The sequence below is a fragment of the Haemaphysalis longicornis genome, unplaced genomic scaffold (genome assembly GCF_048455015.1).
Source record: "Haemaphysalis longicornis isolate Haplotype H1 unplaced genomic scaffold, Haemaphysalis longicornis Haplotype H1 scaffold_2, whole genome shotgun sequence".
In the NCBI taxonomy this organism is placed as follows: domain Eukaryota; kingdom Metazoa; phylum Arthropoda; class Arachnida; order Ixodida; family Ixodidae; genus Haemaphysalis; species Haemaphysalis longicornis.
The window spans coordinates 187,749,279-187,763,081 of record NW_027526295.1 but is presented as its reverse complement, the minus strand read 5'-3'; the positions used below and the strand labels follow the sequence as shown (position 1 = coordinate 187,763,081).

Below are 13,803 nucleotides of genomic sequence, written 5' to 3'. Positions count from 1 at the left end.
TAGTCGGTGAACGTGACGAATGGGAAGGCAGATTGCGGTGATCGGTAAAATATTACATTGAAAGTACCTGCGTTTTAACCTTTCTGCAAAGCCACTTTTATTCGGATGTTAAACTGTAGTCAATTGAAGCTTAGTGCAGGGGAATTAAGGTTGTCGGCAGGGACTTCAGACAGGAAATCCCGGCCCTCGACGGTGTCGACGTGCCTATGACGTGGTATACGGTTATAAAGAAGGAAGTCTCTGATGCTGCAGCGCAGCTTGTACGAAGAATTTTACGTGTCGTGGTGCGTGATTCGTGACAAGAGCGACCACGTTTGCACTACATTAATGAAGACAAAGGCTCAAGAGAACCAGAACAACGCGAGAAATGGCCCATGGGATATAGGAAAGGGGTTGAAGAAGACCATTGGGCAGTTAACTTGGGGCCTTTCGTCGCTGGCACTGGTCGCAAGCTGTAACACACCGGTCCACGGAACGGTACAAGCCATGCCAAAAAGAACGTTGTCGAATGCGGTCACACATGCGCGCCACGTCTAGGTGGCCAGCAGAAGTAAGTGGATGGACAGGAAGTTGTCGAAGGACAACAGAGCATAGGTGACTAGATATAACGGGCGACAGATCAGAGCCACCGTAACGAAATTTACGATGTTATAAAACGCCATCTTGAAGTACACAGTGCCCGGAGGATCGACCAAGGCAATCGGAGCGGAGGCGGTCAATGATCAGGCGTGAGGGAGCATCATGGTATTGTTCGACACCGACCTGCAGGAGCGTCTACATAGAAAAAACACAACAATCCGTGTCATTCCAAGCAATGTCTACAGGAACCACTGAATGATGAGATATCGAGTTATCGATAACTCGATATCTCATCAGCCGGTGGTTCCTGTAGACATACAAACCCTGCGATTTTCACTGGGATGATCATCCCAGTGAAAATGGCCCGGTTTGTATGAATCTGAAAATGCGTTTTCTGGTAAACGTAAAACTCCGTGTCCAAGACCGCCTGTGGGACCTTTCAGCGACTGGAACCAGAAGAGGACATGGTGGTGCATGGCTACCGTAGAACATCCGGCCGAAGAGATAAGGATGAAACTTTTCTACAACCCACACTAAAGCAAGACATTGGAGTTTCGGGATGATATAGTTTCTCTCACCGACAGAAAAGACGGGGCTGGCGTATACAATTTCGCAGCTTACGCAAGTCTGGTGCTGTACTACCTGAGTCCGCTCCTATGACGTGGCGGCTGGCTTCAGTAGTACAGAAAAGTCCAAGTGGGCCCGAATTGGTCTCGCGTGAGCCTGTTAAAAAGTATGAAGAAGACCTAGACCTGCGCGGCGTAATAACACAAAGTACAGTTGCAATTCACTGCAAATGACTTTCGAACGCAGGGCAGAAAACGAGGTACCACAAGTGTGTGGACCACTTAAAGCCGTGAAAAAGGATATCCATCATGGTTTCTAGCGCGGCGGCCGCATTGCGTTGCTCAAAGGCATCACCTTAAACTTATGAAGACAATCGGGTGCAGTAAAGGTTGTTATTTTGCGGTTCAATCATTCCACAATGATTTACCAATGTCCGCAACACAGGTCTAACGAAGAAAAATGGTTTTCACAGGGGAGTCTACCGAAGGTGTCGTCAATGTTGAAGAGGGGATACCCGTAGTTTATTAAGAAACTACGCGGTTCCGCGTAGTTACACGGTTCAGGCGACGGTAATCACCACAAGATACCCCCAGGTTCTTTTTTTTTTTTTTTCCAGTGTGTAGTTCCCTGTTGTGCTGATTACCGAACCTCGAACCGCATAAGGTCCCCACAGGTTTTTTTTTCTTCTTCTTCTATCAGCGCCGCGACGCCCGAGGGCTAAAAGGAGGCTCGGTGATGTTTTAGGGGGTATATCGTCGGCTTCGTGTTTTGTAATTCGTCATTCTCCAGCCAACGCGTTTGGGCGCGTGATGAATAGGACGCACTTGACAATAGGGCAATAGGACTTAGGAAATAGGAAATAGGACTTCATAATAGGGCGGAATAGGACAACCGGTGTGGCCACGGTGTTAAACGTCAGTAGTATCGCTAAAACGCACCATGCTTAAGTTTTACAGAGTAAACACAGATTGTTGCTCCGGTATCGTGAAAAAAGTTGATTTGACTCCAAGTTTTATTCTACAAGGCATGGATGGCCATGTAGACGGTGGCGTGAGAGCAAATTATCTGATGTGGGCGTCAATTATAGGCTTTCATCAAAATTAGTAAAGCAAAAAGCTTGATGGCATTATAACGAGCGTTCTACTTATGATGTTCCGAAGTTTTTAAATAAAAAATGAAAGCTCTTTCTCAGGACAAAGATGGTTAAAACGCGAAGCTCTTTTCCCATGGCACCTGAGTCAAAGTCAAAGACCGAAATCCAAACTGCTTTGAGGTTGTCGGAATGGCGTAATCGCATAGACGTCGGCTTCACAACTCGAGGGGCACAGTTTCGATACCCATCCACGGAAAGCGTTTTTTTCTTTAGGCGCTTGATGTGCCTTCTCTTATCATCATCATCATCATCATCTTCATCATTGTTTTGTGAAACCCATCGTGCGAATTTCGCTTTCCCGCAATGCGTTTTGGCACGACATCGAACGCCTCCAGTGATGCACAAAAAAGGGCCCATCTCCCCGCGAGGGGGACACGAGTAAATGCGTCGCATAGGGGTGGGTGTATTGCGTTAACGTTTAGTGTTTGGGGAGTCGGTGGTAGTGAATGCGTTGTATCAGCAGCTTCTTGACGTAGTTTGAATGAGTCAAGGATATAAGGCGCGTTCGTAGCCTTTCATTCTGTGTCGGTTTTGTGGCGCAGTGGGAAGAGCACCATGTACCTCGCGTTCCGCCCACAGGTAGTGAATGCGTTGTATCAGCAGCTTCTTGACGTAGGTTGAATGAGTCAAGGATATAAGGCGCGTTCGTAGCCTTCCATTCTGTGTCGGCTTTGTGGCGCAGTGGGTAGAGCACCATGTACCTTGCGTTCCGCCCGCAGGGTCGTGGGATCGAAACCAGGCGCCGGTAAGTATTTTTTTTATATAGTGTAGGGGGAGGGGTGCGGACCTGTTGTTGAGAGCGAGGAGGGTAGCGTGATGCGGGAGAGGAGGAGTCGGGGAGAGGGCGCACCTGGAACGGCTGTTGCGGACGCCGAGGCACGCCGACAACGCCGGGTGACATCGCGAGTTAAAGAAATGCTCTGCATTTAAAAGCTGCGCTTTAATGCATATGGACCGAACCCACAGTAGCAGAAAACGGGGAAAGGGGGTGGGTTCTGTGGGCGAAGTTTGATATTTTGATAATCCAACAAAGTGCTTCAATGAGGAATATTACTAAACTCGTATTTTCGCCCCACTTAAAGACATCATGTGGTGAATACTATACACTGTAAAAACAATCCGTAATTTTACGGACAAATTATGGACCAGATGACCGTAATAAAACAGAGCCGTATTCCGTTTGATGCAGAACAAAGAAAACACCCGTAATTTAACGGAAGTTCGCTGCCGTCCCTCTGTATACGGAGGCTCTCTCCGTTACACGTCAAACGGAATCTTTTTCTGCTTTGTAAAATACGGGCGTTTCCTCTGTATGATGCAGAACAGAAACAGATCAGTTAATAACTGCAAGAAATATATTGTCGTGTTGATCATCAGGAATCGATCGAGAAGCGAAAACTGCGCCCCGACAACATTCGTGGCGTAATGAATGCGGCTCTGTTTCGTTAGTGTCTACAGTGTAGTGAGGACCATGAGGCCCATACCGCTCAACACGAGCGCTGTATCTTGTCTTTACGACGCTCCGGCGACGTCGCTGGCCCGGGCCTGCAAACTGCACATGCGTGTGTGACCGGCACACTTGTAGAAAATATGAGGTCATTTGCGTGCAGAAGCAGAGTTACGGAAGGTAATTTAGTTCTTAAGGAATCAATATCGGCCGAAGTATTTAGCCTAAAGCATAAAAACAAAGCACAGCAAGCACAATTCATGCCGTGCGAAATCGCAGTCGCAGCCAGTCACACACATTTTTGCGAGCGCTTTCTCGAAACAGCGGAGTTGATGGCGATCAACTATTGTGGGGGCTTCGCGGAACCTTACTGCGCAAGCGCTATTTAAGAAATCGCACTTTATCAGGCAGGAAATCTGTAAGCCAGCTAGTAAACACCGATGTATGGCACACGCAGGGTGGGCATCAATGTAGTATACAGGTTGTTCGGCACAAGTGCAGCGTTCTTGCGGTGGTGCAGTGGTCTGGAGCGTCGTGGCCCATCGATCAGCGTCGCGGGTTCGATTCCTCGTCGAAGTATTTTTTTTTCTTCGCTGATGGTTCTATCAATTACGGAAAGACGTGCTTTTTGAAACGGAGTGTTTGTTTTGTTACGGCCTTTTCGTACTACGGAATGTCCGTTCTTAAAATTATTTCCGTTGTCTAAATTACGGAAATGTGTCCGGCAACATTTTACAAGCAGCTTTCTCCGTAAAATTGGCTATTTTTTTACAGTGTATGAAAGCCTGCACGCAAAGTGGGACAGGTCGTACATCATGCTTGGGCGAAGCTTGCAGTGCCTGTGTCAGTTATGTGTTTCGGAACGAAGTAATAATTCCAACCTTCGCAGCATCGTAAATCGCATGTTTTACGATCGAAGCGCGTCAATTGCTGTCGCGGAAAATCTGTCGCGCAAAGATACCGCTGGAAAACTTCCTGTGGTCCCAACGTTCAACTTTCAGGGCGTAGGCGACATGTTATGGTTTACGTGAGCACAATGTTGTTATTTGTGAGGGTTAATTTCAGGCTCTCACGCTGACTGCTTCTCGTACGTACGTGTGAGCACGCGTAAGGGCATGCGCGCGTACGTGTACGCTCGCCTGTGCGTGTACGTGTGCGTGCGTGCATGTGCGTTTATTTATTTTTTCGTCCTGAAGTGCAAGTCAAGCAGTTTGGTGCGCCTGCGCCATTCAGCCGTGTAGGTGCTCTCTCATACACACATTACGACATCGATCGATAGTTCTCGACCCCCTTCAAGCCCACGAGGATCGACCTCTCGAGTTGAGTGCCTGTCTAAGAAAGGAAGGCACTTCCTCCGGACCCTTATTTCGACGCAAGCGCCAAAGAAAGAGTAGAAAACGCCTTTCCGGAATTACGTGGCTCTTCCGCCGAAAATGTACTCACGAGAATCCTGCGAGATACCGACCACGCATTGCAAAACACTTCGTGGTTTCGTAAGGTTTCGTAAAGTTTTGTCAAGCCTCGAACAAAAAAAAAAGTGCTGTTCAAGCCCGGTCTAGCTGAATTTGGCTACAGTGTACCTCGCATGACCATGTGTTCATTGAAGTAGAAAGGTATAAAACGTTCACAGCCTGCGTAGGAGCAGTTTTCCTCCATAAAACAAGAAGGTTTGTTAATCTACTTTCCCCTTAGCTTCATTTCTTTGTTCCTAAGGTATAGCGCCACTTTTTTGTGGACACACTGTAACAGCCTGCCTCTATGAAACCGCTTCGGGCCCACACTTTGTTTAGAAAGCCTTTGCAAACATTGAAGTTTCTGTCTCTGCCTCCTCCTTTATTCCGTTGCGTATCTACGTTTTCAAAAAAATAATTCACCTAACACAGGAAAAGGTACCTTAGCGCCGACAGAGAGTAAACAAAGCTTTCTTCGCTGACGAACGCCCGTTCGTGGGAGACAACGTACCGGCGAATGAGGAGCCCGTGCTCTCTTTGTCTAGTGCCGTACTGTTAAGCCGTCAACACTGACACCACAGGCCGCCAAACCGAGCAGCCGTTGCAGTTCCACTCAAGGAGCGCCAGCATCGACCCATTCTTTTCAGCGCATGGAACATTGTAATGCATAACGTGATTCTGCGCGACCTTCTTCCGCACTGCTGGCTGCTGTTGCCCAGCTGCTGAGGCAATATTGTGCTGCCGAGCACGTTGGGCTGAAAATTGAAACAACTACGTGAACGAGAATCCGGGGCGCGTTAATGTTTAAAGCCGTGCTTTTTTTTTTTTTATTTCGAGCAACACACTTTTTAAAGCGACGCTTTATTTGTCTTTCCCGCGGCCTTTCCAGGGGCTGCTGCTGCTGTTCCACTAGCGGAAGGCGCCGCTTCCGGCAGGCGGCTCCTCCTCGCCGGCTCCTCCGGTGACGAGAAAGGGCATCGTGGGTTCTTCACAAGACCACCAGGTGGCGCGCTGGTCTCCGCATTCATTCATTCATTCATTTATTCATTCATTCATTCATTCATTCATTCATTCATTCATTCATTCATTCATTCACATGCGTCCAAAGAGCACGTGAGCACGCGCCTGAAGAAGTACTCAAAAACGTTTCCGCAGCGTCTACGGAATCCAGTCCAGAAAGAAGTGTCAAGGCAACCAGGAACGTCTTCGCTAACAGCGAATCGTGGCGCTGGAAGCGAATGTATGCTGAGTATGCTGGCTCGAATATACGTGAGTCAAGGCAACAACGCGTGGCAGCAATGAAAGACGACGAGCGTCGTCAGATCTACGCCGAGAAGCGACGAGCGAACAGAAATGTCACACGCACTCACGTATCAACCCTGTTTTGCCGTGGCTCCCATGCAATAATTTCAAACGGTGCTACTTGAACTCCATTGTGCTGTTCGGAACACTGATATTAGTGACGGTGTAAACATCATTGAAAGCTCCGCTTTACGTTAATCTCCACATGTCCGTGGAATTCAGCAATTTCGTGTGTGTTTTCGTAAACTTTAGGACCGCATGAGCTACCAAACCAGAAATTGAGCTTGTAATGCAAGTAGTTATTGATTTACACACATGTTATACCTAGGTCATCAGTCAAATAAAACTTTTTTTCGCGCAAACAAAAAGTTTGCGGCTTTCTGTAAATATTAGGCAACCAGGGCATACAAACAAAAATAACTCTGGTAGTGTTTATAGTATTTTTAGATTTTCAGACGCGCCGTCAAGCAAAGAGGTTGCTTTTTCCCCACTCACCCCGTGGTCACCCTTGTCTTCCCTGCAACCCCTCCTTCTCTCTTGTGTTCAGCTTCCAGTAAAAAATGAATTGGGGGAGTGCCTATCAAGAGCGGCTCCTGTAAAACTAGCCGTTTTAGCTTGGTTTCCGCTGTGCTAGGGGAATTTTGCGTTTGGTCTTTTATTCAGGACACAGCTCCGATAGAGAGATTGCCGTGGCGCAAACTACTCCGTGGTATCGACAATATTCTAACAATGGACGCAGCTCAGGTGAACCTTCGGCGCGTGAAATATCAAGTAGCGCTTTCAGCGTCCATAGCTCTATCGCACACAACAGCAGAGCTCGGCTTTGCCGAAGAGAATGGGCGTTTTTCCTGGCTTTTTCTACGGCAGGTTCCCAGCTCCTCGTATCCGCCATTTCTACCTCCCTCTCCTTCTCTCTCCTGTAAAACGACGCCTGCTGCGGGGCTGATAAACGCTTCCTCTCTTATTTAAAAGCTTTCAAGCACCTGGAAAGCTACGTTACCGGTAGCATACAACGCGATCCCTGATTTTCTCCCTGCTGCAGATACCTTTATTAGTATCTGGTTTAGTTCGTAGCGATTTTTTTAAATGCACCATTAGAATGCTGATTTTATCAAGGCCGCTGAAAGGAACCCCGCCTATACGCCTCGAGCGCGGCCTGTAGGGGCGCCACTGAAATCCCCCTAGCGGCCCGTTTCAAAAGCAGGCGCGGGAGTCCCCGGCCCGCTCCCCCCTATCGCCGTTGCTTTTGGGGCTCGTTCAAGACAGCGATTTACCGTTTGTCCGCATTCGAAATACCGAATAACATGGAGCAGGCACTCTGTTTGCAAGCGTGGTGTGTTCACGAGAGTTTAAACGTTTATGACGCGATCTTAGTGAGATCTATATGAGCGCCGGGTGTGTGTCACAGGCCGGCGTCCAGAAGCCAGCATTTGCATGCAGCTGATTGCAATTACGCTGCCCTGAAATTTAGTGGCAGTGTCTCCGTAAGCAGTGTTTCCTCCGATGGTCATGTTGCGGCCATACACACTATGATGTAAATCGACTTTGTGCACTTACAAAATCCAGCGGAGCACTAGTACTCATACCTGACAGCACGCAAGTTACGCCTGCCAATATCACATATCAGATATTGATCAGTACCATGAACAGGCCAATGCGGCATAAATTTCACAAACATTGTACCAAAGAAGTACGATGGATAATGCAAAATTACGCTCCGGAGTCAGTACACGACGACAAATTTAATGCTGGGTCGTCTTGTACCGAGGTGAGCGCTCGCAAAGGTTCATCTGTTACATTTATCCTCCACGAGAAGCGCGCAGATGGCCTTATAGAGTCATCCGCGTCCGTGACCAAACTCTTCTTCGAAACATCGCCATATGACACAGGGAGACTGCAGAATCTAGCATAAACCGAAATCAGAGACCCTTATCAGATACGACACTTTTCCAACGAGCCCGTGTGTACGAGATTTCGGCGCTCGTTAAGGATCTCCAGGTGGTCAAAATTAATCCGGAGCCCTGCACTACGGCCTGCCTCATCGTCTCCGTTGCGTCGGCGCGTTAAACCCTGCAATCAATCAATCAATCAATCAATCAACTCTTCCAACAACACCTCGTATCGCTTGTGAACTGCCTACCCTGTATTCTTCAAAAAATGCGTCCGCCGAGTGATCAGCCGTTTGTTGAAGGCGAAAAACAAACGAAAGGTGAACACGCAGCTTGTGTGTGTGATTACTGAAACGTTCATTCGTTGATTTCGCTCCGCATTTGTAAACAACGATAATTGAGCGTCCTACTCCTCCTCCAACCCCCCCCCCCTTTTTCTAGCGAAATTTCAGTGCATTTCGCATCTAGTTGGTCTGGTGAATACTACCTTTCTTAAACAAACGTCTTTAGCATTTCAGAAGCTGCACTCAGTTTTTTTTTTTTCATTCCCGTACGACTATTCTATTTATTCCTGACTTGCATACCATTCATTTCCCCGTGGTTTCATTAACTTATACCCTGGTTCTTACTATAAGGCATGAGCGGGCACATATCTGACAATGCACAGCCTTTGAGTGTACTTAACATTTTCGCGTGGCTTATATTCCCATAAAAGGCACAAGTTTTTGTCAGCTATTGGGTTATCACATCCCCGAAACATATTTTTCTACGACGTACATATTCGACGTACATATTCGCATTTGTTGTCTGCGCTGCAAAACGAGCCAACCTCTTACAGTGCCAATATCAGGTCTAAACGAGGCGACAATAAATAGAATTCACTTATGCTGACGTGTTCGAAGGTGACAGCGGTGATATGCTGCTGCCGTCGCCGACGCCCGCAAGAGCGGCCAAGAAGAGCGCAGAACCGCCTCCCCGGGTAGCTCTTGTTGGCGTTAGAGCGCTCTACCAAGACGCAGCTGTTTTTTTTAAGTGCCCTAAACGAGCAGTTAGCTTACAGACGTCACCATAACAAGTTGTTTAGTGCGCGTAAAGGCAAAGAGAAGCGAAAGAGAACCAAAACACTGCATGACCACCTATCAGCCACGCAGCGCTAATCCCGCAAACGCCGCGGAGAAGCGGCGGCAGGCGGAGCAGCGATCGCGAATCTCGAGGCGTATAGGCCTCCTACGCTGGATTTTTGGCGACGTGCAGCGCCCCTAGCGGCCGACGCCTCTGGGTAGTACAAAAGCAGACGACCCTCGCCGCCCTCCATGTGTTTTCAATTACTAGCCAGATTGAAAGTTGTTTGTGGCGCTTGGTGGCATGTATAAATGACTGCATACTGTATGAAATAGCCCTTAAAGTAGTTGAAGAGGCTAAACAAAATAATATCCGCTAAAAGAAGCCGATTTGTCGGCTTTCTTTTGAGCGAGCTGCGGTGGTCGCGGCGTGGGACAGTATCGCCAGGTCGGGTGGTTTAACTGTTTGACGACAGTTACAGTTTTTTCTTCTTGCGTGCGTTCGACAAAGGAAAGTCACGAGTAGCATAAACACGGAACGCTGCTCATCCTATATCCTGAGGTAACTGCAAAAGGTTGCTTCAGCGGGAGCATGCAAGCGAACGCAAGAATTGTGCAGCCGACTCAGCTGACACTGCTGGCCTTGCACCGCCTTTGAAACGAGTGGAAATTTTGTTTCGTTTTTTCGCAAACTAAATTCTTCTTGCGTAACGTTTTACGCCGCACGATTTACGAACGGCAGGGTACATGTATACTAGCGAGTAGGTGGGGCAATAGCGCCAAATACACAAATTAAACGCTGTTAAAGGACGCAAAACATGCACCAAATCACACGCCCGCTGCCTGCAGAGATGTGTACTTCTATAACATCACATAACACAGCCGCATACACGGCGCGGGGCCCCGAATATTTACATACGATCATCACTGACTGTGTTGGTTTTCTAGTGCAGGGGTCGTCGAATCTGAACGCCGAGACGCCAGTTCTGACTTCAAATGGAGATAGACAGCGAGACAAGAACAGAGAATTGGCGTCCTCCAGTTGAATTGCCCCCCTATCTTCACACTTCGCCAGATTATTGTCAAATATTATTAGAAACTCGCCGAATTTTTTCTCTTCGCATTCAACGCCCCCCTACCCGATTTGCCTCCCACCCGATTTGCCGTCCAGCCCTCCGCCGTGTCGGCTGCATGAAACGCGGCCGTTGCTCGCCCTCATTCTAGGCTATCAAGTGCGAACTGGGAATGTATTCTGCAAGAGCGTAATTAAATAGAGTGAGAGCAAACAAGGAAAGCGAGCGGCCTCTTAGTTCGCCCGACCACTTTGTTTTACGGCGACTAATTTCGGAATCGGGAACAGATTTCACGCTTCTGACGCTCGCTGAATTTTGTCACTGAGACACGCAACAAAACGGCAAGCTAACGCTGCACCATGTATTCGTAATGGCGCCGCAAACGAGCACTGTTTAATGAAAGTGCACGCATAGTGTGCAGGTACGCAAAAGAGCGGCGCACCGCAGCAGGCGAGCCTGCGGTCCGCCGGACTCGCTGGCTTTTTAAAGCGCGATCATCGCCGATTGCGTCACTCTTCTTTTTTGATCGGCTGTTTTTGAGAAGTCTTTGTCACCTGGAGTATTAGTTTAAACTAGAAATTTCACTTAAAATTTCACTTCGTACGACCATCGATCGGTGAACCTGCGAGTAGCAGACGCCATCACGGTCGCTTCACTTTCGTCGGCGCTGTAAACGTGTTTAGCGCTGCAAAGCTTTTTTACCTAATGCCAAGTTGATCGCTGAAATAGATCGGACGCGTCGGGGATGAGCTGGTGACCACGTCGCAAAATAATCGGGAGCGTCGAGCTCATTTTGCTTCTGTCAACACGGGATCCTATGGGACCCGCGCAGCTTTGAACTACCCGGAAGTACTGCCCGGAAGCCGCTTGTGCAGCGCCCCCTTGGCAGCGCAGGAGGCCTATAGCGGTTGTACTGATGGTGAGACGTCACACAACCACATAAAAAGGCCCGAACTTTAAAGAACTCGGGAAAGGCAGAAAAATTTGATAGTTTTGAACTTGTCAGGTGTGCGTAGAGCTGAAGTATTTAGCGCTATTATTTGGAGTTGACCTAATTTAAGAACTGGTTGTTACGTCTGTAGCCGCGGAAGCGATCGCATGGGCTATGTTAAACTCGGCAGCGCAGACCGAACCATATGCTACGCCGTTATCGATATGTGTGCGGTCACTGTAAGCAGCGGGAGGAGGAGGAGGAGGAGGAGGAGGAGGAGGAGGAGGAGGAGGAGGAGGAGGAGGAGGAGGAATCACTTTATTGAGCCTTAGGCTGGTTTACGGAGGATAAGCGAACATCAGCTACTGTAGTACCGGTCGGTGTTAGATCACGTTTCTTCCTTACACCTGGAATTTGTTGTTACATACGAGGCTGCATCATACCCCAAAGCGGGATTCGTGGCCTCGTCGCGGGATTGCAGTTGAATGGCATGTCCGTGATGCGGGAAGCTACACCGCATTCGAGCGCCGCACGGGATCGATTAGCTGGTATACCCACAAGATCTGGAAGTCGAGTGGGGTGTTTCGTACACGGCCTCAGCGTGCCAGCTGTCGCGGGGTTCTAGTGAGCAAACAACCTGTTGGTCATGCGTGGGCAAGCGGTGGGCCATCAGTACCTTGTGGGTCCTGTGACCCTGGTCGGTAACACCGCCGTAGCCTTCGCTGCATTCCTACGCTACGCATAAAACAGCGTGCCTGCACAGATGGCCGAACCGGGCAGTACTGCGCAGCGCCAGGAACTTTTCTGCAAGCAAGAATTAATTGCCGGCGGTCTCTAATTCATGTTGGACAGAATTAGGGGGTCTCTCGAACTTTGCCCTCTCTTCCATCAATCATGCAGGTGCCTTTGGAACAAAGCTGTCACGGACCTTTTTTATGGGACACGGAGGATAGACAACTTTTACCCTTGCTCGGATCCTTTTCCTCAGCAGGCGAACCCCTTTGCTTCCTGTGCTCAGCAGGCAACTCTTTTTGCGTCTTAGGAACAGAGACGCGCGCTCATATTTCTTGCTGACTCGGAAATCTTACGATGGTGTTGACTTCGCACACAGGATGGTTTTTGTAGCGACAGCTGCAATTGTCGTATTCTCGTCGTTTCGCTGTGGCCGGTGGCCGCCCCGCGAGCTGAACGGTTGCCTAGCAACGACGGCATCTGGCAGTGCCGCTCGCCACGCCATCTGGCATGACGTCATAGAAGTAGCCGGTGAAACGGCGTTGCAAGAACAGAGGAGGAGCCGGTGTTACGTCGTGTATTAGAAGGGGTGGCTCGGTGGGATTCGTCGTCAGATATGTACAATGAGTCGCAGAGACTGAAAGAAGCCAGGCTTCGTCGTCGGAACGAAACCAAGAAGAGGGAGCGAGCCGAGGAGACGGAAGAAGAACTAGCCGCACGCCTCGAGAATAATCGTAACCGTACAGAGACCCAAGCTAAATAATACCATGAACCGTACCTCTCGTTACGCACACCCAGGCATAACTGAGTTAAGCCACAGCCGTTATTTACACTAGGTGTACGGCTAGCGCCCACGCTATAAAACACTGTGCTGTTTCCATTTGGCGTCTACTTCAAGTTAGGCAGTGATGATGAAGACAGCGATTACCAATCGACTGCCAGTTATTCCTTTACCAACTAGCGAACAGGACCAGCTGTCATCACACCACTGGCTGCTGAATTTTTCTTTCTCTGGCTGATTTGGCTGACAAAACAGACTAGAAAAGACAAACGAACATGCAGACAGACTAGCCCAAAGAAGACTGCTGTCTTCAATGTGAAAAAGAATTGTACCATTTTTACGCTTCCTTCTTTTGGTGTCTACCTCAAAGCAGGGGTAATGTTAAGATGACCGTGGCTTTAGGAACCCGTGGGTTATCAAACATGTTCTCTTGGAGACAGCTTCTACTTTCAACCACCGAAGTTTTTGCAACTTACTTGAATTTGAGGTTGGCCTTAAAGGGGCTCTGCAACACTTTCGATAAACACTTTCACTCTGTTTACTTCTTTCGTGGGAGCGCTGCGAAAGCTAGCGTTATTTCCAGCAAAGAGGGGCGCTTCTTGATTTGCTTGTCGCAGCAGATCCGCTTTCCGGTTCATCGTTTGATATTGTGGAGATTTCAGAGGTGCTCGAATGCGTTTATTGCTTTAAGTAAAAGGAAGCTGGCCAACAACCACGAATGGCGTAATTCGAGCGCTCAAACAACACCGAAGGTAGATCTTTGGAGCAAGTTTCTACGTCATCTGATAGGCGTAAGGCAGTAATTCGTGGCTTACGCACTCCGTGACCTCTTTATTC

General features: G+C 48.6%; 1 protein-coding gene across 1 annotated transcript in view; it reads left to right on the top strand.

Moving 5' to 3' along the window:
* Positions 1-6,085: 6,085 nt before the first annotated feature.
* Positions 6,086-13,803, top strand: part of LOC144167563 (calcitonin receptor-like) — a 185,954-nt gene continuing 178,236 nt past the window's right edge. Inside the window, exon 1 of the mRNA XM_077696790.1 lies at positions 6,086-6,200. The gene's annotated coding sequence lies outside the window, so the exon portion shown is untranslated. The remainder of the gene's footprint in view (positions 6,201-13,803) is intronic.